This window comes from Macaca thibetana, chromosome 14 (assembly GCF_024542745.1).
Source record: "Macaca thibetana thibetana isolate TM-01 chromosome 14, ASM2454274v1, whole genome shotgun sequence".
Lineage (NCBI taxonomy): Eukaryota > Metazoa > Chordata > Mammalia > Primates > Cercopithecidae > Macaca > Macaca thibetana.
The window spans coordinates 104,482,294-104,507,918 of record NC_065591.1 but is presented as its reverse complement, the minus strand read 5'-3'; the positions used below and the strand labels follow the sequence as shown (position 1 = coordinate 104,507,918).

General features: G+C 39.5%; 1 protein-coding gene and 1 long non-coding RNA gene across 18 annotated transcripts in view; one reads left to right on the top strand and one right to left on the bottom strand.

Moving 5' to 3' along the window:
* The window catches only part of TIMM8B (translocase of inner mitochondrial membrane 8 homolog B), a 1,180,384-nt gene that overhangs the window by 578,598 nt on the left and 576,161 nt on the right, over positions 1–25,625 (top strand). Inside the window, exon 1 of one of the 17 annotated variants that reach the window (XM_050757775.1) lies at positions 14,997–15,000. The exons of the other annotated variants lie outside the window; for them this stretch is intronic. The gene's annotated coding sequence lies outside the window, so the exon portion shown is untranslated. Of the gene's footprint in view, positions 1–14,996; positions 15,001–25,625 lie in introns of those variants that run through there. 17 annotated transcript variants of the gene reach the window in all.
* Positions 14,901–25,625, bottom strand: part of LOC126935818 (uncharacterized) — a 48,064-nt gene continuing 37,339 nt past the window's right edge. Inside the window, exons 2-3 of the long non-coding RNA XR_007719310.1 lie at positions 15,179–15,217; positions 14,901–14,935 (exon numbers count right to left, since the gene is read on the bottom strand). This is a non-coding gene — a long non-coding RNA (uncharacterized LOC126935818). The remainder of the gene's footprint in view (positions 14,936–15,178; positions 15,218–25,625) is intronic.

The following is a 25,625-nucleotide window of genomic DNA, read 5'->3' as shown; positions in this document are numbered from 1 at the left end:
CCAGTCACCCTGTTGAGGAAGGATGAGAAGAGAGCCCCCGGACTCATCCTGGGTTGGTGTTTAAATGCATGTTTCTTTGCTATTTTGACATCTCTGAAAAAGCAATTCCTTTCCAGCTTTCTGTTCTGAGAGCCCAGACTTCCAAGTACTAGGCCTGAAGAAAATAAACTCTTTGAAGCGCACCTGCAGATTTCTTTTCTTAAGCACTACCCTTTCATCCATGCTTCTACATGTGAGATCCCCAAGGCTGGGATAAAGGCGAAGTGAGCAAGACATCCAAGACACAACATTGAAGGAGACACCATTCTCACAGTTTTGCAAATACCTTCAGCTCCTCACTTACCTCACCCTGGTCCTGGCTTGGATGACCATACATAGGTGCCTTACCTGGGTTCATGGTGCAAGGTGTGAATATTCAGTATGGTGAACTGCAAAAAAAAAAAAAAAAAAAAAAAAATTGAATGAGAATCAAAAAGCAGAATTTTCATTTTGACTTTATTACTAACTCAACATGATATCAAGAAAAACCTGTAGCCTGTCTGAGTCTCTGTTTCTTATTGGTAAATTAATAATAATCTCTTTATATCCCAGTTACTTCCAGAGAATGTGACAGGAATAACATAAAATCTCATACAGAGAGGTTAAGAGATTTGTCAGAAGTTGTAAAATTCAGCCATTGGAACTTTAGACATAATCTCTTTGGCCAGTGCTAGACTTGCCAGTGACTCATTACTTATTTAATTAATTAAACAAATAGGCATTAAATGCCTACTGTGATCAAAACTGTGGGAAGCACCAAGTGTGGATGGTGGGTGCAAAGAAAAATTCAACAAACAATACGTTCTAGAGGAAACGGAAGTTGGGTGAAACTGCCATCTAGATCTTCCTGCCCCTATGCCCAGTGATTCCTGTGACTCTATTGCCTTCCTTGCCTCGACCCTATTGCCTTCCTTGCCTGGTTCTGAGTCTTGCCAGATGTCTGAACTTTGACTTACTTTTTATGCTAGGTCCATCTTTATCCAAAGGCCAATCATCAGGAGGCCGAGAGTGGCTACACGGCTTACCCTCATTAGAATTGTATTGGGAGAAAAGGAATTTAGCCCCAAGAACAATCACCCATATCCCTGATGTACCTGGAGCCCCTTAGTCCCAGACCGCTAAGACAGAATTAGCTGATGAGCAGGTCTAGAAGAAAGAACTCCCAGGGAATATATTTTATCACTGTTTTTGGTCTTTCTCGACCTTCAATGACACAATCTTATATTTTGAAGTCCAGGATAATTGGAAATAAAATGAAATCTCCTCTGTTCAGAGTTCATAGCACCTCTGAGCAGTGGCTGGGGATGGAATTGCACTGTATATTTAATACTCTGCATTAACAGGAAAGGCATAAAGTCCCCTGCAAATCTCTGCTCCTTTGCTGCCCTATCTGGGGCACGACATGCCAGCAATTTAACAAGCACAGGAGTGTAAATCATGCAGTGAGATCTCTCACCATGGGAGGACAAAGAATCCCTAAGAGAATGAATAAAAGCCACCCAGCACTAGGCATTTTGGGAGTCAGTGTTCGTGTCTAAATGTTAAACATTTACATTTTACAGCAAAGTGACATTTGTAAAGGAGTTCTATTGCTCATTTGCAGCCGTTCCTCGCTGCTGGCCAGGGGCTTGGGGCTGGGGCTGGGTGATGAATCAAAGACGCCCTTTGTGTCATGTCACTAAGCAACTCCCTCCTCTTCTGTCGCTCGCAGAGTCTGGGCTGGGCACACAGCCTGTGTCATCCACATGGTGGATTTGCAGGTCTTGATTAATGCCAGCGAAAGTTTCTTGGGGAAAAGGCAGCTGGGTTTGGGCTCTGGCCATGTCTCAACTTTGTGCTAGGAGTAAAACATGGAGCAAGTGGAGACTCACACAAGTGGACAAGGCCAGTCTCAGCCCTTTGTTACTGGCTCCCAAATTGACTGTCTAGAATGAAGCTTCAGTCTAAAGAAGGCTAATCTATAGCACACATGCTGACGTGACTCTCTTTGCCACCCAGAACAGACATCTCACTAATAGATCATAGCATAATCTTCCCTACCAAGCCAGATAGCTCTCAGAATTGTGCCTCAGGCACATTCTAGGCACTCATTGCCAACTGGCCAGTTGGTACATGAGATGAACCTATCACTTCTGTTTTTGGTCTATGTGTCAAAGTCTGTTTCCTGACTCTAGTTTTCACAGTAGGATTGGAGGTTTCAGGAATTCTCCATACACAACTATCTCTGATAACAGCTAACAATAGTAACAGTTAACACATGTGCTTCGCATAGGCCAATCACTTTACATGGATGAAAGTATTTAATCCTGACAAAAATCTGCCATCTATATCACAGAAAAGTAATAATATCTGTAATTTACTGAACACCTACTGTGTATTGGGTACTACCTTTGATTCTTTAATCTCCACATGGTCCTGTTTCATCATGAACTGAAAGCTCAAAGAGATTAAACATTACCCACAGTTCCACAGCCAATCAAAAGGAAGAGCTGAGATCCAAACCCAAAAAAGGTCTAATTCCAAAGCCTTTATTCTTAAAAAAATATTAGACCTTGACCAAGGTCTAGTAAACTGTTTGCACATCAGCAAATCATTTTGACACTCTCATTTAATTCTCTTCTTTACTGCCCAAGGGGGAAGGGGCAGATTTTTTTTTCTACCAGAAACTGGCCGTAGACTTTCTCTAACTTCCTGCAGCTTTCCTGCTAACATTCCTTTACCCTCCCTGTCCTTAGGACTCCTTCCAAATAGGTGAACCAGTAAGCTTTTCCACAGGAAGAGAGGGGAAGAGAGGATTAATGCTACTGACTGGATGGAGTTGAACTGAAGGCATCAATTTTCTTATTCCACTAGTGAGCAGGACTCCCTGCATCTCCATAGCTGCCATGAAGACTGGAGAAGGTGCAGACTTCTCAAGCTTGGTGCCACGGAAGAGCTGCCATGGCTGCTCATTTCAACAGGGAAAAATGAGCCACGATAGCCTTATCTCTGTCCCTTCATGCTGAAAACTTCAGCCAGACTGAGATTCTCTTTGCTACTCTCAGCTCTGGGAGGCCGAGGCGGGCAAATCACCGGGTCAGGAGATCAAGACCATTCTAGCCAACACAGTGAAACCCCATCTCTACTAAAAAGACAAAAAATTGGCCAGGCATGGTGGCAGGTGCCTGTAGTCCCAGTTACTTGGGAGGCTGAGGTCGGAGAATCACTTGGGCCTGGGAGGCAGTGGTTACAGTGATTCGAGATCACGCCACTGCACTCCAACCCAGGCGACAGAGCGAGACTCCATCTCTAAATAAATAAATAAATAAATACACAAACAAACAAACAATCGTCTCAGCTCCAAGTCTTTACACCTGATGTTTGCTCTACCAAGAACTGTTATCTGTTAGCTGTGACCTGTTCCTCCTCCACTGGCTCCATGGCCTCCTCACTCTGCCACCTCTTCTGGCCAGCTCCCACTCACCATTCCTTGGGAAAGCTGAGCTAGGGGCCTCCTCTACATTTTCCTTAGCACCCAGCAATTCCTCCATCCCAGCAACACTCCACTCTAGTAAACTTGCCTGGTCTGCTTTCTGCATTGGGCCATAAGCTTAGTTAGGACAGGCATGTGTCTCACTTGTGTCCCCAGTACCAAGTACTGTCTCTGGGTCTGCACTCAAAAAACAACTGATGAATAAATGGATGATTGAATTGAATGGATGGGTGAAGGCACTGTCAGGAAGCTAACTGCACTGGCATGTACAGAGAGATTCTCCCCACCTCACTTCTGTTGTGCCCAGTGAACTGTGATTGGCAGATGTCCCCCAAGCTGGTAGAAATGTGAGAGCAATGAGCACAAACCACAGGGAGTTCAGTGGTCACATCTAAGGGTGGTGAGAAAGCAGGCCCAGAAAGATTGCTCTATTCACATCCATTCATCTAACAACTTTGGGTATAAACGAAAGCAAACACAAGTGATTACATCTTAGTTCCATTGCTTAGTGTGGCCAAAATCCATATCTGATGTTAAAAGAAAAGTTCAAAATTTGGACTTGGCATACAAATGTGTATTGATTTCTCAAAAATAGATATGTGTTCACCCATATGGGAGTATTGGCACTAAATAAGAATCATTTCCAGAATCTAAGCACTGGGTTATTAAATGTCACTCCCTTGCCATAAATTGAATGAGATTTGTCAGCTCAAGTTAGGTGAAGGAATAAAGGGACTTGGTTGATTCACATAACTGGGAAGAATAGCACGGAGTAGACCCAGAGACTCAAATGATATCATCAGCATTCCTGCCCTCTTGAGGTTCAACTTTGTGCTACACGATGGCTTCCTCCTCTTTCCCTAAGGTCTGTATGCTCGTAGACAGCTCCAGGCTTTCATCATGCCAGTGTGGGAACCCTGAAAGAAAGAGAGAGCCCTTATCTGTTTACAACTCCAGGGAGCGATACCAATTGGTGCTGCTTGGTTTTCATGCCCCTACCCTTGACTCAAGCCCTGTGGTCAGAGTAATGGATACTATACCCAGCCTAGTGATCAGAGGAGACTAAGGTACTGAGACTCATCAAAGCTACCTGGAAAGGAGGATATGGGGGAGGGAAGAGAGGGAAGGAGCGAGTCAGTTTTCTAATAGAGGAAGGGGATAAAGGATAAGGAGAATAAAAAGAAACACCCAAACCAAAAACACAGATGTCCTCTGTAGCACCTCATGAGGAGTTAGCTTACAAATGTGCACAGACCAGAGTGTCCCCCAAATGTCCCCAAGATTGAAATGTGATCAAAGGAAGATAAACAGCAATATGTAAAGCTGTTGATATGGTAGAGCCCAGGAAATGGCGAGTCAGAGAATCTGACTGTTCCAGGGTGTGGCTGCTGTGATCTGAGGCTGCAAGCTGGTTGGCAACATACCTGGTCCTGTTGCTAAAACCCCCTCCTGTATGGTGCAGCAGTAACCATTTCCCAGGTTCATCCCAGTCAGCATGGTTGGTGTGGCCCTGATCACCCAGAGTGAATTTACAGACTAGAGTTTGAGTATGCAGAGCTGAAGCCCAGATCAGGGGCTGGGCCTGTGTTGAACCCTGAGGAGCAAGAGCTCTGTGAGACTGGCCAGGTGTTTGAAATTGCCCTCTCTGGCAGCTGAATGGCAGTGACTTCCCTGGCTCTTCCTTGCAATTCTTACAACTTTATCCCTTGGGAGCCAGCAAGATGCGCCCCCCCCCCCGCCCCCACGGGTGCCCATGCTGGTTATTTACCTACTGCGTCCCAGCTATGAGCTCGCCCTTCCAGGTGCTGCTCTGCAATGCTGGGGCCTGAATAATCCACTCCCAATTTCCCTTGCCAGCTGGCCTCCTGCTACACCCTGCCAATGGGAGGCACTAGGGTTTGAGCAGAAGGCGGTGGGAGGAGAGAAGGTATTTCCTCTTGTCTGCACTTCTGGTCAACTTTTCTCCAGCAGAAGAGGACAGCCATAGCCTCAGTGGCCAGCCTCATTGGGTCCCCCTAGCTATAGTATCTCAGACACCAGCCCCAACTGGTCACGGATAGCTCCTTTGGTGTCTAAGCATCAACTGTCTTCCACCTCTCAGAGGTCCAAGGTCCAGCCATGAGCCACTCCTACCCCACATGCCCAAGAACCAGTCACGGGGCGGGGGGCGGTGGGCTCTTCTCCATGTCCCTCATCTCTGACTATCATCCCACCCCTTCCTACTACACACATGCCTAGGAGTGGTAGCTGCTTCCTGAGGATAGTGATGTCTGGATTGACTCTGTATCCTTCTTTTGCTCTTTAACACTTTAAATATTTGCAACCAACTCCTACATTAAATCTCTTACATTTAAAACACCTAGAGTAACTTTTCTCTTTTCTTGCCTGGACCCTAATGGATACAATCACCTGCCATGGCCCCACCTACTCCTCAATTCAGTATTTCCCAACTTGTCACAAAGACATATTTTTAAATCCTTCAGGTTTCACCCTTACATTTTACTATGGAAATCTCCTGCTTTGTCATACAACTCTGTCACTCAAGGCCTTGGCTCCTCAGGCTGTAAGTTCAGAGGTTCTCAGGTCATTAGGTGAATAAATAAATTAAAGAATAAATGGACGATTGAATTGAATGGATGGGTGAAGGCACTGTCAGGAAGCTAACTGCACTGGCATGTACAGAGAGATTCTCCCCACCTCACTTCTGTTGTGCCCAGTGAACTGTGATTGGCAGATGTCCCCCAAGCTGGTAGAAATGTGAGAGCAACCAGCACAAACCACAGGGAGTTCAGTGGTCATATCTAAGGGTGGTGAGAAAGCAGGCCCAGAAAGATTGTTCTATTCACATGCCATCCATCTAACAACTTTGGGTATAAACGAAAGCAAACACAAGTGATTACATCTTCATTTCATTGCTTAGTGTGGCCAAAATCTGGTCCCAGCCTATATTATAAGGAATTGCCTTTGGACAAGCAAGCTGAAGCCACAAATGCATGCATGGATTCAGGTTATAAAGGTATACTAGATATTCTCCTGTTTTCTAGCTATTTCCCCATTCCCATTTTTCCCCCAACCTCATACTAGCCTGTGGAAGTGTCTTAGAGAGCCAAATATGGGAACGAAGCCAGCAATCTTTCCTTGTGTCCAGTATCCCTTCCTTGACTAGTAAAGGCAATTCTAGCAGAGACTACAGAGCCAGAATCACTAGGAATGCCTTAGAACCTATCTTGACATTTGGAATAATTGTAGGGACGTATTAGGGACACTCTCAAAATTACATTTTATATATAGACATGCAATCACATTTATACATAATGCAAAAGAACACACACATACACTTGTACAAACTCATGGGTTCACACATGCACACATGGGCTCTATGAATTGGAATATCCGAGAAGAGGCAAAAGGGGATTGAAAGTGATGCCTAGTATCCTAAGAAGCTGGGCTCAGACTGCTGAAGACTTCTTTGTGCTTCTCAGTCTTCAGCAGTCTGAGCCCAGCTTCTTTCTTAGGATACTAGGCACCACCTTTATTCCTTCATTCTGATGCTTGGAGCCTCTTAACTTTCAGAGGCTCTCAGGACATTGTCTTGAGTGTGTTTCAGCCTTTCTTCCATTCACTCATATAGAGTGCCTACTATGGATTGAGCACTGTGCCAGCTCTTGTGAATACAATGGTTGAATGCAATATAGTTCTTGACTGTCAGAGGCATAATGATAGGATAGAGTGAGAGCAAACAGCTAAACAGACAATCATAGCAGTATGATTCATACTACAATAATGACATAGGGACCAATGGAAGTTCTAAGGAGGTAGTGCTTAAATCTGTTGAGGAAGTCAAGGAAGCCTCTCTGGAAGATACTTTAAAAATGAACTTAATTGAGGTATAATTTATATGCAACAAAATGTATACACTTTAAGTACACTCGTTGATGAGTTTTGATAAATATATATGGCTGTATAATCATTACCATGGTCAAGATATAGGCCATTTCCATGATCCCAAAAAGTTTCTTTATAACTCTATCCAGAAAATTCCTACCACCTCTGGCCTCACAAATCCACTGATCTGCTTTCTGCCATTATAGATTAGATTTGTCTTTTCTTTATCTTATATCTTTTAGAAATCAGGGAAGGGTAAGTTCCAAGCTTTGATCAACATCCTTAAACTAAAAATTGCACGCACAAGATAATTAGAATATACATAAATGGCATAAATTAAGGAGATGTTGAAGCCTGAAACTAGAGTAATTGTAATTTCACAATTCACTTCTCTCCCCAAGCCCCCACTAATGAACAAACATCTTAGGAAAGGCTTTAACTTCCTATAGATCATGGAAAGTGAGGATAAATTAACTTTACCTACATTTTAAGGAACATCGAGCTTTCTCTTTATAGTTGGGTAATAAATTCAAAATAGGATTTAGTTTAAGACAAAAGAATGGGACCCCGAGAGCAAATGATTAATATTACACAAGGGAAAATGGAGAACTGCTTGGAAGAGGCGAAGTCTGAACTGGGATAAACTGGCAGAGAGGAGAAAAAGAAATTTCAGGTAGAGACCAGATGCAAACAAGGAAGTGAACAAGTAAGTTAATGAAATAATTAATCTTTAAATGTCATTGTGGGGCTGAGGGAACTATCAACAGTTTGGTGCTACCGGAGTGTCAAGTGCAAGGAGGAAAGTGGGGGATGAGGCTGGAGAAATTCACACAAGGCATTTAATGAAGTATCTCAAACGGATGAGAGCTTTGGGAATTCCCCGGGGTAGAAGCAAAGACTTAGCCATGGGGAGTCACGTCCACCTCTCTGGTGTCATTCCTTCCTTTCTGTCCAGCAAGTAAGGCCTAGGCCTGCTTTGGACAGGAGCCAGCAGCCCCCATGGTCCCTTCCAACTGTACCGCCTCACCTTGGCTCCTCAGTGGTGTTCTCTGAGCTGAACACAGCAGCCAGGGGTGCTCCCGGCTTTGGCTGATGGCTATTTTCCTTGGAGAGTCAGCTTGCCAGTTGCCTTGAAATAACTGAAGAAAAATCACTTTTCCTGGGTTTTATCATATGTCCATATCACCAGACCAATTTTAAAACCTTTTTCTTAAAAAAAAAAAGTGGGAGAACTTTTTTCCCCAGATAAAATATATTAAAAATCGCAATATACTAAAAAGATTACACAAGGGAATTACACAAGCAAATCAGAAGGCCGAGGGCCCCTTCTACCCTCTCATCTTCCCCACTGCCCTCTAGCAGCTTACCCTCTCCTTTCACCCCTACTTTCACAAGAGCCCCTGGGACACCTACCAAGAGCCCCAGGACTCTTAGGAGCATAGCCTGGAAACCATCAAGCAGAGGTGACCTCCTAGGACAAAGGCTCTGCGTGTTCCCTTGGTCCCTAGGGGATGCTCCATCAAGGGTGCCTGTTACTAAGGTCTTGTTTTGGTTTATCTGGCTTCTCAGGCCCCATGTTAGTTCTGTTCTTTATCCACAGACCTCGCTCCCCCACTCCCCATGGGAAGTAACCTTTCCTTTGTCCTTATCTGCTCCTCTCTCCCTCCACACTGCGGTTCCCTCCTTCCCTACAGAAATTGCACCATTTTCAGCTTCCCATAAAGGAAGCTTCAACTCAAGCTTATTTGTCATCCCCCAGCTGTTGTCTATGATCCGGCTTTCGGGGTTTCACTGTGATATCTTGACCTTTGAACTCATAGGCTCAGACCCTCCCCTGGAGAGCTTATGTGGTTGGTGTGTTTGTCCCCCAAGGTTCAGGGTAATTAAGGTAGCATTGGGGATGAGGGAGGTGAACATAGCATAGGTGGGTGGGGGAGATTGCCCAGGTGAGCCTGGAGACTGGGGACATATTACCTCTATTCTGAGGGCAGGGAACAGTTTGAAGACAGCCCAGCCTCTTGCTCTAGTGAAAAAAAAATCTGTTCCTTCAAAGTTCTGACTTTCCAAACCAGAGGCCCCAAGGATCATGTATGAAAGTGAGAGGTAAGTGGTCCATGTAGTTATGTGTAACAATTTATCTTTCTCATCTTTTCTTAAATGAAATTCAGATTGAAATTCTATTCCTCCTCCCTGAAGTCCATTAGTTCTGGATTCATTTTTTTCTGTCTTTACACACAATCACACCATATATTGGAATAGCAGGTATAAAGGCACGAATCCTACTCCACAAATTCAGGTGTGTGAGACATTCACACTGCTTTATTCTCTTTAATTAAAATAAATCTAATTTCACCACTATTCCTGTCCCCAAACACTGGCTGGCAGGAAATTCAGTCTTTGTCACTGCTGCTGTTCTCTCTTCTGACCTCCAGGATCTCCGAATCTTAAGCACCTATTGCATTCTCTGCTTCTGTCCCTTAGGGAACATTTCCACCACTAAATCTAGGAAGCCTGCCATGCAAGGATCCCCTACATCTCTTCTTAAGCCTCCAGGGTTGGCCCCCATTATCCCCCTTTATTCTTACGAGCTCCTTCTGGCTAAATCATAAAAATAGCAACCATTTGTTAAAAGTTCACAACAGCCAGATAATATGCTCTCCACCACCTGCGTGATCTCATCTGCTCACCACAATAGCTCCTGAGTTGGGAAGTGTGTCATCTGCTTCATTGTATAGGAAAGGAAATGGAAGCCTGAAGAGAAGTCTCTTGCTTGAGGTCATGCTGAGCAGGAACTCACAGAGCCCATGTTCCTGGGGTCCTGTCTGAGTCCCCCCCACTGCCTCCCTTCTGCCCTTGGATTTAAGGCCCCTTTGACTTCTCCTTCTCAATGTCCATCAGTAACTGTACATTTCTTTTGCTGTGGGACAATCCAGGATGCCTCCCCAGGACCTAGAGCATTTTGCTATGATGCCTTCTCTACTTCACTCTCCTCTTTCTCCCTCTGCTTCCCAACCCAGTCTTTCTTCTGAATTCCTTCCCAGACCCTCTTCCCACTCACTCTCAGCATGTGCTCTCTGACTATAATGCCAAGCCCTGCTTATTATCAGGGATTCTAACTTTCTTGTTTTACAAAAAAAGAAACTAGCAGAGGAGGGAAGGGAACTGCCTAAAGTCAGCAAGCCAGGAAGGGCCAAGCAGGATGGAACCCACATCTATACTCACACTACATCTGACTCATATTCCATCTCTTCATACTGGTGGGGAGGGCGGCCCATCTTTGCTTCCTCTTGGGGCATTAACCAAGGAAATGAGGACCAGAAGTTGCCTAGGAACTTGCCACTTCCCTTCCCCTAGGAACTAGATGACCAGTTAGGCAGCCACACCTGTTCCCTTAGTTCTGCTGAGAACAACAACAACAACAACAACAACAACAAAAAGCTTTTAACAAATTTGTAGAAATTCTAAAATTGGAATTGGTACACAATATCCAACTTAATAACATTTCAACTGATCACAGAGACAAAATCATCACAATTTCTAGAGGAAACTGCTATAGGATTGACACACATATAATTTATTTGACAAGCACAGACTTTTTAAAAAGAGAAAACCACTATTAAATGTTACCAAAATCACTTTCGATTTGGAATATGACAGCACGCTCATTGTTTCTGAGATGCTAGCCACCCAGGACCCAAAGACTGCCACATTCCACCTATGGAAGCTCAGCACCTGATATAATTATAGTAGTTAACATTTATCATACCCCTACAAAATGCTGTACATGTCTTATATTAATTAATCCTCATAGCAACACTATGAAGTGAGTACTATTATTATTTTATAAATGAGGAAACAAGGCCCAGAAAGGATACACAACCTGCCAAGGTCACTACTGTGCAGGGGACTCCATCGGACTCCAGGGTCTTTGGTCTCACTTCTCATGGTTGGATGAGGGGGGATTAAATGAGAGATGCATATGAAAAGACTGGCACATGCTGGTGCTTAATACCTGTTACTGCCCTTTCTGCTTCTGAATAAATATATCTTCCACTCTTTCTCACTGCACTCTCTGTGTTTTCTCTATTAGGGAGATATCCCTTTGAGTTTTTAAGGAAGGGGGCTTTAATGATGCCAGGGATGTATGCTTTGAACATCATCGCTAACTTTTCAAACATTTTGAAACAACTGCCAGAACTTTACTTCTCTCGTGTCCATTGTCTGGTTTCTTTTGGTCTCTATGAATGCAAACACAGGCTATTTTATGAATATTTGCCTTTGATTCAGGGACCATGAATACAAGTGTTTATAAAAATGGGGTTCCATGTACAGGGGGAGATGGAGAGGACCTTGATTAGTCATCCCCTATAGGAACCCAGAATTCCTGGGTCTTGCCAAGAAAAGCCTTTGAATAAAGAAGAGGGTCATGCCAGGTTGGACCATCAATAAAGTCCATCCAAGCACGGTTTCCCTGGACCCATATGCATCAAAAACGTAATGCTGAAGCATGAACTATGGGACGTTATGCTGAAGCATGAACTATGGGATGAACTGCCTCTGACACTCATTGCCATAGGATTACCTTAAGTAAATGACTTCACCTTTCCAAATCTCAGCTTCCTTATCCCTAAAAGTGGGATCATAGTTATACATACATAACAGGATTGTTGTGAAAATGATATTGAATGATTCATTTCAGCACTTAGTGCAGTCCCTGGCATACTATGCTCAGACATTCAGCTGTGATTATTACTAGCAGTAGCATAAACTGTTGTAATTGTAATAGTGGTTGTAGTAAAGATGTGTTCTCAGCAGGTGCTGTCCCAAGCACAAAAACAAGAATGGGACAATTCTAATTGATCCACAACTATGCTTTCAATTTGGATTGATCTAATTAGTACACATTTTATTCACAATTTTACCCCAACTTATTTCAAATACGATAATACCTTTTGCAGTTAGAATTTAACATTAGAACTAGAAGATGGAAAATCATGTTGAAGAAAAAGAGTGGAGACATTAGAAACAACTAAGGCTGAATCTCACCTTCAGTTCTGACCTTCCTAGTAACGAGTACAAAAGGGAAGTCGGATGGGCCATGACATACTCATTATCTGATGCTTTGTACATATTAGTTTTGTGTGAATCCAGATTAGCAAAGCTATTTCTCTTAGAATTTGTTATAGCAATTGCTACTAACAAAAAACAATTTCATCAGCTATCTCAGTAGGGAAACTTGTCTATTTTCTCCATTGATCTGTAAATCCTGTGACAGGAGGAGCTGTGTTATAATCATATTTGTATATCCTAAGCATACGCCCTGTCCTCGGTAGGTACTTAAACATTTTTGGAATGATGTCTTAGTCCACTTTGTGCTGCTATAACAGAATACCATAGACAGGGTCATTTATAATAAGCAGACATTTATTTCTCACAGTTCTGGAGGCTGGAAAGTCCAGGATTAAGGTGCCAGCACCGGGCAAGGGCCTTCTTGCAATGTCATCTCATGGTGGAACGCAGAAAGTAGGACAAGAGAGAGAGGGAGTAAAAGGCGGCCAAATTCCCTTCCCTTAATAACAATTCCATTCATGTGATAAAAGCATTAAACCATTCATGAGGGCACAATCATCATAGCCTAATCATCTCTTAAAGGTCTCACCAATGGCAATTAAATTTCTAACACGTGCTTTTTGGGGAACACATTTGATCCAGAGTAAATGATGAGATAAATTGTCTATAAATTCCTTAGCCCTCAGACCGGTAATTTGATAATGGTTGCTCAAAGTCACATGCAAAATTTGAGTCCAGGTCCCCTTAACCCACAAAATTTTGTTTTTTTTTCTAATACTCTACTATTCTAGTTATCTATTTCTATATTATGAATTATGCCAAGACTTAGTTGCTTGCAAACAATCATTATATTTCATAATTCTATGGGTTGCATGGGCTCAGCTGGGTTGCTCTTTTTCAGGGACTTTGACAAAGTGAAAGTCATATAGGACAAGAGTCACCTGAAGACTACTTTGATCACATGTCTAGAATCTGGGCAGGAATGGCTGGAATACCTGTGGCTGGTCATGCATCACTTCCTCACAGCATGATAGTGCCAGGATAAGCAGACTGCTTACATGTTGCCAGGCTTATTCTAGAGTGAGTATTCAAAGAAACCATGGCAGAAGCTGCAAGGCTTCTTCTGACCTAGTTTAAGAAGTCATATAGAAACATTTCTACCATATTATATTAGTTAAAGCAATTACATGCCCACATGGATTCAAGAGATAGAGGGATAGACTCCATCTCTTAATGGGAGGGGACTTATTTGTTTCTGGGAGGCAAGTTACAGCAATCTATGCAGTAAACTATGTTCAAGATAAAGCTACAGTAATCAGGATAGTCTGGTACTGATGTTAGAACACACAAGGAAATCAATAGAATGAAATAAACAGTCCAGAAATAGATCTATACATTTATACTTAATTGATCTTTGACAAAGGTTGGACAGGTATAGTCTTTTCGACATATGATACTGGAACTGACTATCCATACAGAAAGATATATAAAATTTATCAATAACAAAAAATTTAAGTTGTGTAATGTACATAAGTTAATTTGAAAGGAGTCATAGACTTAAATATAAAAGGTAAAACTATAAAGCTTGTAAAAGTAAACATAAGACAATATTTTTGCAACTTTGTTGTAGATTTCTTAGACAAGACACAAGAGAAAGACCCTACAAGAAAAAAATTGATAAATGGACTTCCTCCTTTTGCTAATCAAAGATAACATTAAGAAAACATAAAGGCAAGCTACAGATGGGAGAAACCATTTGCATTGTGTGTATATATATATATGTATGACAAAGAATTTGTAAATAGAATCTATAAAGAACTTTCACAACTCAAAATTTAAATGACAGAAGCCCAATTTAAAATTCAAACAAAAGGCTTGAATAATAGACTGACTTAGCTATCCAGCCTACATCTTCCTCCTGTGCTGGATGCTTCCTGCCCTTGAATATCAGACTCCAAGTTCTTCAGCTTTGGGACTCGAACTGGCTTCCTTGCTCCTCAGCTTGCAGATGGCCTATTGTGGAACCTTGTGATTGTCAAGGAGGCCCTCACCAGTGCTGAGAAGAAGTCATGCCCTTGGACTTCCCAGGTCCCAGTCTGGCACAGTTCTCAGGAGAACACCTAGTGACGTCAGTTCTCCAAAGGAGAATTTCTTCCACCAGAATTGCAGATCATGGCAGACAGGAGACAGGACTAGATTGCAGCTCTGACTTGGACAGACAGAGAAGTGTGTGGAGGCTTGCATGCTGAATTTTAGCTCCAGAACGACTGCAGGAATAAATCAGGAAACCTGAGAGGACCCACAGGCTCTCTGAAGGAAGCAGACTCCTCCTGCAGGACCCGGGAGACACCCCAATACTGTGCTGGTATCGATGGCTCAGAGATCCATAGATGGTTCACATCACAGGACTCTGTGCAGACAACCCCCAGTACCAGCCCAGAGCCTGATAGACTTGCTAGGTGGTTAGACCTAGAAGAGAAATAACAATCACTACAGCTCAGCTCTCAGGAAGCCATATCCATAGGATTAGGGGGAGAGCACTACATCAAGGGAAGACCCTGTGGGACAAAAGAATCTGAACAATAGCCTGCAGCCCTAGACCTTCCCTCTGAAAGAGCCTACCCAAATGAAAAGGAACCAGAAAACCAACTCTGGTAATATGACAAAACAAGACTCTGTAACACCGCCAAAAAAGAAATCATAGTAGCTCACCAGCAATGGATCCAAACCAAGAAGAAATCCCTGATTTACCTGAAAAAGAATTCAGGAGGTTAGTTATTAAGATAATCAAGGAGGCACCAGAGAAAGGTGAACCCCAATGCAAGGAAATCCAAAAAAAAAGGAATGAAGGGAGAAATATTCAAGGAAGTAGATAGCATAAAGTAAAAACAATAAAAACTTCAGGAAACATTGGACACACTCACAGAAATGCAAAATGCTCTGGAAAGTCTCAGCAATAGAATTGAACAAGTAGAATAAAGAAATTCAGAGCTTAAAGACAAGGTCTTCCAATTAACTCAATCCAACAAAGACAAAGAAACAAGAATAAGAAAATATAAACAAAGCCTCCAAGAAGTCTAAGATTATGTCAAATGACCAAACCTAAGAATAATTGGTGTTCCTGAGGAAGAAGAGAAATCTAAAAGTTTGGAAAACATATTTTGGGGCATAATCGAGGAAAACGTCCCTGGCTTTGCTAGAGACCAAGACATCCAAATACAAGAAGCACAAAGAACACCTGGGAAATTCATCGCAAAAAGATCATCGCTTAGGCACATTGTTATCAGGTTATCTAAAGTTAAGACAAAGGAAAGAATCTTAAGAGCTGTGAGGCAAAAGCATCAGGTCACATATACAGGAAAACTATCAGATTAACAGCAGATTTCTCAGCAGAAACCCTATAAGCCAGAAGGGATTGGGGACCTACCTTCAGCCTCCTCAAACAAAACAATTATCAGCCAAGAATTTTGTATCCAGCAAAACTAAGCATCATATATGAAGGAAAAATACAGTCTTTTTCAGACAAACAAATCCTGAGAGAATTCACTACTACCAAACCACCACTACAAGAACTACTAAAAGGAGCTCTAAATCTTGAAACAAATCCTGGAAACACATCAAAACAGAACCTCTTTAAAGCATACATCTCACAGGACTTAAGAAACAAAAATACAATTTAAAAAGCAAAAACAAAAAGCCAAGGTATACAAGCAACAAATAGTATGATGAATGGAATGGTACCTCACATCTCATTATTAACATTGAATGTAAATGGCCTAAATGCTCCACTTAAAGGATACAGAACTGCAGAATGGATAAGAATTCACCAACCAACTAACTGCTGCCTTCAAGAGACTCATCTAACACAAAAGGACTCACATAAACTTAAATAAAGGGGTGGAAAAAGTCATTTCATGCAAATGAACACCAAAAGTGAACAGGGGTAGCTATTCTTATATCAGACAAAACAAACTTCAAAGCAACAGCAGTTAAAAGAGACAAAGAGGGACATTACATAATGGTAAAAGGCCTTGTCCAACAGGAAAATATCACAATCCTAAACACATATGCACTGAACACTGGAGCTTTCAAATTTATAAAACAATTACTAACAGACCTAAGAAATGAGATAGACAGCAACACAATAATAGTGGAGGACTTCAATACTCCCCGGACAGCACTAAACAGTTCATCAAGACAGAAAGTCAGCAAAGAAACAATGGATTAAAACCATACCTTGGAAGAAATGGACTTAACAGACATTCCATCCAACCACTGAAGAATACACATTCTACTCAACAGCGCATGGAACTTTCTCCAAGATAGACCATATGATAGGCCATAAAATGGGCCTCAATAAATTTAAGAAAATTGAAATTATATCAATCACTCACACAGACCACAGTGGAATAAAACTGGAAATCAACTCCAAAAGGAACCTTCAAAACCATGCAAATACATGGAAATTAAATAATCTGCTCCTGAATGATCATTGGGTCAAAAATGAAATCAACATGGAAATTTAAAAATTCTTCAAATTGAATGACAATAGTGACAAAACCTATCAAAATCTCTGGGATCCAGCAAAGGCAGTGCTAAGAGGAAAGTTCATAGCCCTAAAGCCCTGCTATCAAAAAGACTGAAAGAGCACAAACTGACATTCTAAGGTCACACTTCAAGGAACTAGTGAAACAAGAACAAACCAAACCCAAACCCAGCAGAAGAAAGGATATAACAAAGATCAGAGCAGAACTAAATGAAATTGAAACAAAGAAAAATACAAAAGATAAATGAAACAAAAAGCTGATTCTTTGAAAAGATAAATAAAATTGATAGACCAGTAGCAAGACTAACTAAGAAAAGACAAGAGAAAATCCAAATAATCTCAATAAGAAACGAAACGGGAGATATTACAACTGACACCACAGAAATAAATTGATAAATTCTTGAAAAAATTCAACCCTCCTAGTTTAAATCAGGAAGAATTCGATGCCCTGAACAGAGCAATAACGAGCAGCGAGATTGAAATGGTAATTAAAAAATTACAAACAAAAAAAGCCCAGGACCAGATGGATTCACAGCAAAATTCTATGAGACATTCAAAGAAGAATTGGTACCAACCCTAATGACACTATTCCACAAGATAGAGAAAGAGAGAATCCTCCTTATTTCATTCTATGAAGCCAACATCACCTAATACCAAAACCAGGAAAGGACATAACCAAAAAAGAAAACTACAGACCAATATCCCTGATGAACATAGATGTTAAAATCCTTAACAAAATACTAGCTAACAAAATCCAAAAACATACCAAAAAGATAATCCACTATGATCAAGTGGGTTTCATACCAGGGATGCAGGGATGATTTAACATACACAAGTCAATAAATGCAAAACACCACATAAACAGAATTAAAAACAAAAATCACATGATCATCTCAATAGGTGCAGAAAAAGCATTCAATGAAAATCCAGCATCCCTTTATGATTAAAACTCTCAGCAAAATCAGCACACAAGGAACATACCACAATGTAATAAAAGCCATTTATGACAAAGTCACAGCCAACATAATACTGAATGGGGAAAAGTTTGAAGCATTTCCTCTGAGAACTGGAACAAAACAAAGATGCCTACTCTCACCACTCTTCTTCAACAGTACCGGAAGTCCTAAACAGAGCAATCAGACAAGAGAAAGAAATAAAGGACATCCAAATCAATAAAAAGGAAGTCAAACTGTCACTGTTTGCTGACAATATGATAGTTTACCTTGAAAACCCTAAAGACTCCTCCAGAAAGCTCCCAGAACTGATAAAAGAATTCAGCAAAGTTTCCAGATACAAGATTAGTGTACCCAAATCAGTAGCTCTCCTATACACCAAAATGACCAAGAGGAGAACCAAATCAAGAACTCAACCCCTTTTAAAATAACTGCAAATATAAAATAAAATATTTAGGAATATACCTAACCAAGGAGGCAAAAGGCCTCTACAAGGAAAACTACAAAACACTGCTGAAAGAAATCATAGACGACACATACAAATGGAAACACATCCATGCTTATGTATGGGTAGACTCAATATTGTGAAAATGACCATACTGCCAAAAGCAATCCACAAATTCAGTGCAATCCCTATCAAAATACCACCATCATTCTTCACAGAATTAGGAAAAACAATTCTAAAATTCATAAGGAACCAAAAAAGAGTTCGCATAGCCAAAGCAAGACTAAGCAAAAAGAACAAATCTGGAAGCATCACACTACTTGACTTCAAACTATACTATAAGGCCATAGTCACCAAAACAGGATAGTACTGGAATAAAAATAGGCACATAGAACAATAGAACAGAATAGAGAACCCAGCAATAAACCCAAACACTTACAGCCAACTGATCTTCAACAAAGCAAACAAAAACATAAAGTAGGGAAAGAACACCCTTTTCAACAAATAGTGCTGGGATAATTGGTTAGCCACATGTAGGATAATGAAATTGGATCCTCGTCTCTCACCTTGTACAAAAATCAACTCAAGATGGATTAAGCACTTAAATCTAAGACCTGAAACTATAAAAATTCTAGAAGATAATATTGGAAAAATCCTTCTAGACATTGGCTTAGGCAAGGATTTCATGACCAAGAACCCAAAAGCAAATGCAATAAAAACAAAGATAAATAGCTGGAACTTAATTAAACTAAAGAACTTTTGCACGGCAGAAGGAACAGTCAGCAGAGTAAATAGAGAACCCACAGAGTGGGAGAAAATCTTCACAATCTATACATCTGACAAAGGACTAATATCCAGAATCTACAACGAACTCAAACAAATCAGCAGAAAAAACAAACAATCCCATCAACAAGTGGGCATGGACATGAATAGACAATTCTCAGAAGAAGATATACAAATGGCCAAGAAACATGAAAAAATGCTCAACATCACTAATGACCAGGGAAATGCAAATCAAAACCACAATGTGATACCACCTTACTCCTGTAAGAATGGTCATAATCAAAAAATCAAAAAACAGTAAATGTAGGCATGGATGCAGTGATCAGGGAACACTTGTACATTGCTGGTGAGAATGTGAACCAGTACAGCCATTATGAAAAACAGTGTGGAGATTCCTTAAAGAACTAAAAGTATAACTACTATTTGATCCAGCAATCCCACTACAGGCTATCTACCTAGAGGAAAAGAAGTCACTGTATGAAAAAGATACTTGAATATGCATGTTTATAGCAGCACAAATTGCAATTGCAAAATCCTGGAACCAACCCAAATGCCCATCAATCAACAAGTGGATAAAGAAACTATGATTTATATATACAATGGCATACTACTCAGCCATAAAAAAGAATGAATTAATGGCATCTGCAGCAACCTGGATGACATTGGAGACTGTTATTCTAAGTGAAGTAACTCAGGAATGGAAAACCAAACATCATATGTTCACACTGATATGTGGGAGCTAAGCTTTGAGAACACAAAGGTATAAGGATGATACAATGGACTTTGGGGACTTGTGGGAAAGGGTGGGAGGGAGGCAATGGGATAAAAGACTATAAATAGGGTACAGTGTATACTGCTTGGGTGATGGGTGCACCAAAATCTCACAAATCACCACCAAAGAATTTACTCATATAATCAAACACTACCTGTACCCCAATAACCTCTGGAAAAATCAAAATAAATGAAAATAAAAGGCTTGAATAGACACATCACAAAAGAAGGTATGCAAATGATGAGTAATCTTCAACATTGTCAATTCAACATCAGTAGTAGTCAGGGTCATGCAAATTAAAACTATAGTAACATACCATCGCATAACCACTAAGATGGCTAAGATTAAAAAGACTGACAGTATTAAGTGTTGGTAAGAATGTGAAGCAACAGGAATTTTCATATATTGCTGGTGGGAATATAAAATTGTGTCACCACTTTAGAAAACTGTCTCTTATAAAGTTAAATATGCACATGCCCTGTGCATATTTCTCTCAGAAATTTCACTTCTAAATATTTACCTAATATAAATAAAAATGTATGTTCACAAAAACACTTGCAGAAGAAAGTTAATAGCAGTTTCATTCATAATAACCCCAAACTAGGAACAACTCAAATTTCTGTTAATGTGAGAACGGATAAACACATTTTGATACAGTCATACAATGGGATATTGTTCAGCAATAGACACAAATTATCAATATATGCCAAACATGAATAAATCTCAAAAACATCATGTCAAGTGAAAGCAGCCACACACAAAACAGAATCATTCAGGTGAATTTGAAGAACAAGAAGAACTATGTTGTTAGCAAACAGAAAAGTATTTGCAGCTAGTATCAGGTAGGAGTGCAGAGATAGACGGGTAAGAGACATAGGGAAACTTTCTCTGGTTAAAGAAATATTTTTCTTGATTTAGGTGAAGATTACATGTGTATATAGTGCTGTCAAAATTCATGAAACTGCACATTTTAGATTACAGTATTTTCCACTTAGTTATACTTCAAAAAGCTGCCCAAAAGTAGGGAAAAAGAAAGAAAGAAAGAGAAAGAGAGAGAGAGAGAGAAAGAAAAAGGAAGGAAGGAAGGAAGGAAGGAAGGAAGGAAGGAAGGAAGGAAGGAAGGAAGGAAGGAAGGAAGGAAGGAAGAAGGAAAGAAGAAAGAAAGGAAAGAAAGAAAGAAGAGAAGAGAAAGAGAGAGAGAGAGAGAGAGAGAGAGAGAGAGAAAGAAAGAAAGAGAGAGAGAGAAAGAAAGAGAAAGAAAGAAAGAAAGAAAGAAAAAGAAAGAAAAGAAAAGAAAAGAAAAGAGAAAGATGGAACAGGCAGGGAAATAGAAAACATATGGTAGGACAGTAGATGTAACCCAAACATAGCAACCATTGCAGTACATATAAATATGCCAGATCCTGCAATTAAAAGATAAATATTTGTCCGACTGTATTTTAAAAATTCCAACTATTTGCTAATTGTAAGAAGCACATCTAAAACCTAAGCTACAGAAAGGTTGAAAGTAAAAGGATAGTGGGGAAAATATCTATGCAAATGTCAACCAAAGAAAAGCTAGTGGAGCTATATTATTATCAAATAATGTGGATTTTAAGGTTGAAAAGATTACTAGAGAAAAAGAGAAACACTTGAAGTGGTCAAGGTTTCAATTCACCAGATAGAAAAAGGTAATTCTAAATTTATATGAATCTGGCCTGAAAATATTTAAAGTAACAACTGAGAGGTGAAATAGATAAGTCAAATCATAGAAGATTTTAACTCACTTCTTTCAGTAACTGATAGAAAAGCAGCCCAAGAAATTGGTAAAAATATGAGGTATTTTAGCAATACAAAGTTTAGATTTAACTTAATGAACAAATAAAACACCATACCCCCAAACTAAAGAATATGAATAATTTTCCAGTGTTTGTGGAACATCTGCAAAACTGATCATATATTGGGCCACAAAATAAATCTCAACAAATTTCAAAAATCGAGATTGTGAATAGATGTTCTGACAAAAAAAGGAATCAAACTAAAAATAAATTGTAAAAAGATACAAATAAAACTTGCCATACATATTTTAAAAATATACTTCCAAATAATCCATAAGTCAAAACTTAATTATGATCAAAATCTTATGATATTTTAATCACAAATAATAAAAATGTAAAATACCAAAAACTGGTAGGATGTAACTAAAACAATGTTTAGAGAGAAATTTATAGTTAAAGCACATGTGGTAAAATATAAGAAAGGAATAAAGACATCAGTGATATAAGCAACCATCCTAAAAGTTTAGGGAAAAAAAAAAAACAAACCCCAGCAAATTAAACCCTATGAAAGCAAGAGGAAGAAAATAATAAATTTAAAGGCAGAAATTAATTAACTATAAACAAACCTAAAATGGAGAGGATAAACAGAGCCAAAAGTTGATTCTTTGAAAACAATTATAAACTTGATAAATCCTTGGTAAATCTGATTAAGAAAAAGAGAAAGAGAAGCTACCAACGTCAGGAATGAAGATGACATCCTGCCTTATACACACATTAAAGGGACGTTAAGAGGACAGTATAAATAGCTTTGTATCCGTAAGTTTGAAAATTTGCCAAACAAAAAAATTCTTAGGAGAAACACAACTTGAAATCGACATGAGAAAAATATTGAACATATGAATGTAAAATTATTAAAGAAATTAAATATGTAATTGAAAATCTTCTCCCCAAGAAAATGTTTCCAGGCCCATGTGGCTTCAATGGTGAATTCTGCCAAATGTTAAGAAAGAAAATAAAGCTAATCTTATACAAATTATTCTAGAGAATAAAGATAAAGTAGCACTAACCAACTCGTTTTATGAGGCCAAAATAATTTTCGCATCCAACTTTACAAAAATATGATGATAAAGAAAAACTATAGGTGGTCTCATTCAGAACATGGAAGCCAATAACTAAACAAAATATTAGCGAATGGAATCAGCAACGTACAAAGGCTAAGGCATGAGATCAGATAGGGTTTACTCCAAGAAAGCAAATTTAGTTTACAATCAAAATTCAGTCAATCTAATTCATAATTAACACAACAAAAAATTCATGTGATCATCTTAATAGATGAAGAAAAAGCATTAAAATTCAGTATCCGTTCATCATTAAAACAAACAGGCAAATAAAAATCATTTAGTAAAGTAGAAGTAGAACTTATTAGCCTGATAAAGTAAATCTACAACAAACCTATAACAAACATCAAACTTAATGATGAAGTGTTGAAAACTTTCCTTTTGAAATAACAAATGAAAGATTTGAATAATACAGTTAACTGGCTGACACTATTCTCAGTCAATGTCAAACTGGAGGTCTGATTCAGAGCAAAGAAGCAAGAAAAAAATGGTACAGAAATTAGAAAGTTGGGGAGAGAGAAAGACCTCTTGTATATCTTCTTTTAATTTTTAATTTTTCTAATTTTTAAACTTTTATTTTAGGTTCAGGGGTACATGTACAGGTTTGTTATATAGGTAAACTTGTGTCACAGGTGTTTATTGTACAGATTATTTTGTCCAACAGGTACTAAGCCTAGGACTCAACAATTATTTTTTCTGATCCTCTCTCTCCTTCTACCCTCTGTCCTCTGGTAGGCCCCAGTGTCTGTTGTTCCCCTCTTTGTTTCCATGTGTTCTCATCATTTAGCTAACACATATAAGTGAGAACATGTAGTATTTGGTTTTCTGTACCTGTGCCAGTTTGCTCAGGCCTCCAGTTTCTTCCATGTTCCTACAAAGGACATAATCTTTTTCTTTTTTATGGCTGTGTAGCATTCCATGATGTATATGCATCACATTTTCTTTATTCAGTGTGCCATTGATGGGCATTTAGCTTGATTCTATGTCTCTGCTATTGTCAATAGCGCTGCAGTGAACACACATATGCATCTGTCTTTGTGGTAGAACAATTTCTATTTCTCTGGGTATATGCTAATATTGGAATTGCTGAGTCAAATTGTAGTTTTGTTTTTAGCTCTGAGGAATTGTCACACTGCTTTCCACAATGGTTCAACTAATTTACACTCCAAGCAATAGTTTATAAGCATCTCCTTTTCTCCACAACCTCGCCAGCATCTTTTTTTTTTTTTTTTTTTTTTTTTTTTTGACTTTTTAATGATAGCCATTCTGACTGGTATGAGATGGTATTTCATTGTGGTTTTGTTTTATATTTCTCTAATGATCAGTGATACTGAGCTTTTTTTCACATATTTGTTGGCCACGTGTATTGTATCTTTTTTTGAAAAGTGTCTGTTCACATCCATTGCCACTTTTTATTGGGGTTGTTTGTTTATTTTCTTGTAAACTTGTTTAAGTTCCGTATAAATGCTGGATATTAGAACTTTGTCAGATACATAGTTTACAAAAATTTTCTCACATTTTGTAGATCGTCTGCTTACTCAGTTGATAGATTCTTTTCCTGTGCAGAGGCTCTTAAGTTTAATTAGATCCCATTTGTCAATTTTTGTCTTTATTGTGATTGCTTTGGGCATTTTCATTGTAAAATCTTTGCCTGTTCCTATGTCCAGAATGGTATTGCCTAGACTGCCTTCCAGGGTTTTTATAGTTTGGGGTTTTACATTTAAGTCTTCAACCCATCTTGAGTTGATTTTTGTATATGGTGTAAGGTAGGGGTCCAGTTTCAATCTTCTGCATGTGGTTAGCCAGTTACCCCAATACTATTTATTGACTAGGGAGTTCTTTCCCCATTGCTTGTTTTTGTCAGCTTTGTTGAAGATTAGATGGCTGTAGATGTGCAGTATTATTTTGGGGCTCTCTATTCAGTTTCATTAGTCTATGTGTCTATTTTTGTACCAGTACCATGCTGTTTTGGTTACTGTAGCCCTGTAGTATAGTTTGAAGTCAGGTGACATGATGCCTCGAGTTTTGTTCTTTTGCTAAGATTTCCTTGGCTATTCAGGCTCTTTTTTAGTTCCATAAAAATTTTAAAATAGTTTTTTTTTTTTTCAGTTCTGTGAAGAATGTCATTGGTAGTTTGATAGGAAATACATTAAATCTGTAAATTGCTTCAGGAAGTATGACCATTTTAATGACATTGATTCTTCCTATCCATGAGCATGGAATGTTGTTTGTGTTATTTCTGACTTCTTTGAGCAGTGTTTTGTAATTCTCCCATTGTTCAGATCTTTCACCTCCTTCATTAGCTGTATTCCTAGGTATTTTATTCTTTTTGTGTCTATTGTGAATGGAATTGCATTCCTGATTTGGCTCTTGGCTTGGCTGTTGTTGGTGTATAAGAATGCTAGTGATTTTGTATGTTGATCATGTTTCCTGAAACTTTGCTGAAGCTGTTTATCAGCTGAAGGATCCTTGAGGCTGAGACTATGTGGTTTTCTAGATAGAGAATAATGTCATCTGCAAACAGGGATAGTTTGACTTCCCCTCTTCCTATTTGGATGCTCTTTATTTCTTTCTCATGCCTGATTGCTCTGGCCAGAACTTCCACTATTATGTTGAATAGCAGTGGTGAGAGAGGGCATCCTTGTCTTGTCCCTTTTCAAGGGAATGCTTCCGGCTTTTGCCCATTCAATATAATGTTGGCTATGGGCTTGTCATAGATGGCTCTTACTATTTTGAGGTATGTTCCTTCAATGCATACTTTATTGAGAGTTTTTAGCATGAAAAG